Source organism: Pistacia vera, unplaced genomic scaffold (assembly GCF_008641045.1).
Source record: "Pistacia vera cultivar Batoury unplaced genomic scaffold, PisVer_v2 Contig205, whole genome shotgun sequence".
NCBI lineage: Eukaryota > Viridiplantae > Streptophyta > Magnoliopsida > Sapindales > Anacardiaceae > Pistacia > Pistacia vera.
The window spans coordinates 758,854-762,009 of NW_022196008.1; the positions used below are offsets into that span (position 1 = coordinate 758,854).

At 40.0% G+C, this 3,156-nt stretch overlaps 1 pseudogene; it reads right to left on the reverse strand.

The window, feature by feature from the left end:
• Positions 1-263: 263 nt before the first annotated feature.
• On the reverse strand, positions 264-2,154 carry LOC116128925 (annotated as a pseudogene).
• Positions 2,155-3,156: the final 1,002 nt, after the last annotated feature.

Here is a 3,156-nt window from a genome sequence, read left to right on the forward strand (position 1 = left end):
TGGAGGACTACTTTTTGTTTCAGTAATCCATCCCGAAAATGATCCTATATCTGGGTACTGTTTTGGTAAGCGTTTGTGAATTTTAGCAGTTAGGGAGCATAATTTCAGTGAAGTTTCAAAACATGATCACTCACAAGCTTCAGTTATAAAGCTTAATTGAAAAACATCAAAGTTCCACTATATGTTTGCTACTTTAGTTATAGTAAAGACTTTTGCTTAATATTCCATTCATTTACTAAACATTATCAGTTGCTGTCCCAAATCTATCTAGTGATATGAGCAATAAAAGATTCCAACTCCAGGCTAGCAACTCCGCCTTTAGCAACAGATTTCTGCATGCACTCTCTCAGTTCATTGGCCCTTCTCCTCATCCCATCCCCTTCCTCCGACACCATCAACCTTCTAACAGCTTCTTTAATAGCTGATGATTTGATTATATCCTCACTTGGTGCCCATTCCCCGACCATCAGACCAATTTTAAGCAATTTTGTTATCAGCACAGCATTTTTGGGTTGGTCTGAGTGCATGGGCCATGCTGCCATTGGGACACCCATGCTAATGCTCTCCAAGTATGAGTTCCAGCCACAGTGACTCATGAAACCGCCAGTGGAAGAGTGCCCCAAAATGTCCAGTTGGGGTGCCCAATCTCTTAAAATCATTCCAACTCCTTCCATTGTTACCTCAAACCCTTCTGGAAGTTCCATTCTCCTACATTTTTCTGTGAAAATATCACCTTTATCTGCATCTCTCAGTACCCATATGAACTTAGGATCGCTTTGTTCGAAACCAGTAGCAGTCTCTTCTATCTGTTCATCTGTCATTGAATTTGTGGTCCCAAAAGATATGTAGATAACAGAGTTTGGTTCTTGTTTGTCTAGGCAGTTCAAGCATTTATCTAGGCTATTTGAGTTCCTGTACTTGCAGACTGCTACTGGGTTTAATGGTCCGATTGCCCATTGCTTTTTTTCTCCATTTATCTGTTCTAGAAGATCAATCTAAGTATGTTCTATTGATTTGCTTGTGATGTGGAGATCTCCAGCTCTAATTTTCAGGAATTCTACTTGATAAGCAATGCAATTCATGATTTATATTGTTACGAAAACTTGCAACAACAAGAGATACCCAGTTGATCGCAACAGGATTGGATAGGATCTGTAAGTGATTATAAATAACCAGCTAGGAATGGATTGAAGAATCCGTAATGTGAAAACACAAGCCTATGTCAACTGTTATCTTATTACTTATACTCGGATTACACACAAGGTGATTACAAGAAGATCATACGTAATAACGAGCTAAGACTCTCTCTAGGTGATTTTCTGTGTTTGTGTGAATAATCCATCTTCCAAAATGGAGGTAGTGCCCTCCTTTTATACACACTGTTTAATAGTGGTTGGGGGTTAGTATTACAGGGTGGATAACACGCATAATCCCCCTAATCTGAGTTAGCCCCTGCCTATGCTTAAGTCTGAACACCAATGCTTAATACTGATGAGCTTGTTGGTGAAGTCACCTGATATTGGAGCGACATGTGGGATGGTATGGTGTATAGACAAGTGGCACAAATCTAGCCGTCGAAAAATCATGCACAACAATTTCGAAGGTCAGCTTCTACTTGGAAAGGCCTTCCCAAAGTTTCCCATAGATTGAAGAACTAAGTGAAGGCATAGATGCCATGGAAAGCATAGGTTTCTGCATTAAGTATAGAAGCAGCATCCTGAACAACTGATGCGATCAGAGCATCATGGATGATCACTATTCTATTTGCTTTGGGAGAGAGCTCATGTAATGGTGCTGCAATGGGCTGGCGAAGGTGAAAAGAGGCATCTAAAGATGGCTGGAGATGAATAGGAAACTTGACGGATGCATGAGGATGGGGCGTACGTAGGGGAGGCGAAAGGAGGAATCGGGAAGTCATGGAATTGGATTCGGTTGATATCAAGAGGATTGATGCCATGTACACGAACCTTAGCCTGGCGATTATGAATGGTAGAGCATACGTAATGAACTAGGACGTTATGGGATAAAATGAGGAAAGATAATTTCAAGAAGCTGGTTGAACTGGCTTTGTGCTGGACAGGGCACCATAATCACTATAACCGGAACTTGTTTGACGCCATTTTCGTTGTGTTTTTGAAAGTTTTGGCTATCCATTGCTGCTAAGTTTACTTATGGGAGCATCTGCTTGTCAGCTTATTGATATCAGGACAATGTTCAGCTTCCTTTATTGGATTTAAAAAAGGCTTTTGGTTCGGTTAACTTCGTGGTCAGCCTTTAGAAGTTCCTATCCTGCTTCCTTAACGTAGGCGACAACCTCATTAAAAATACCAAAACACCCTTTATACCCAAAACGACCAAAATGCCCCTTTCACTAAAATTCTTAAACCACTTTCTTGACTCAGTTTATTAAAGAGATCTAAATTTTCATCACCAATCCCTTAAATTATGCAACATCAAAATTTTAGGAACATGACAATCCACTCTATAAACATCAAGGCTTTGGTATTCAACCTCTTAATGTGTGTGACTCGTAGACTCCTTAGCATGTTGGCAGTGAATAGAATCATTGATTGACATCAATCAATCATCTCTCTATACACAGACCAAGATTGGTCTCTAGCAAGACATCATTGCCACCCAACAAATAGAGATTTAAGGAAAACTATAACATGTCAACAGTATGGTTATTGTACAATTAAATCCTTTCATCACTTGTTATCTCATCAAGGCTGAGGTACAGAAGTAGTGCCATCCTCAGATATGTCCTTGATATGTTGGTGTTTGGTTTTGGACCAACGAGCAAACTAAATTGGATTAAGTGACAACTCAATCCCACTATGGCCACAACTTCCTAGTCGTTGCCATTTAATCAAACTACGCGGTGAGATAACTTCTCTTGTAACTAGGAGTAATGAATCCTTTGTTGATCCACTATAGTCTCAATGTACTGCTTGACGCAGCCAATCACTATTGTTCTGATAGCCCTAATTAGGACTACTTTAGGCTAGTGTCAAACTACATTGATTGGTATACAAGGCGATCCGATGATCTCAAGTTTAAAGATCACATGCACCACCATCCGTTAGATGATTTATTCCGTAAACACTGAGTTTACCATCCGTATGGAATCCTCTAGTGGGTTATGTCCAGTGAACT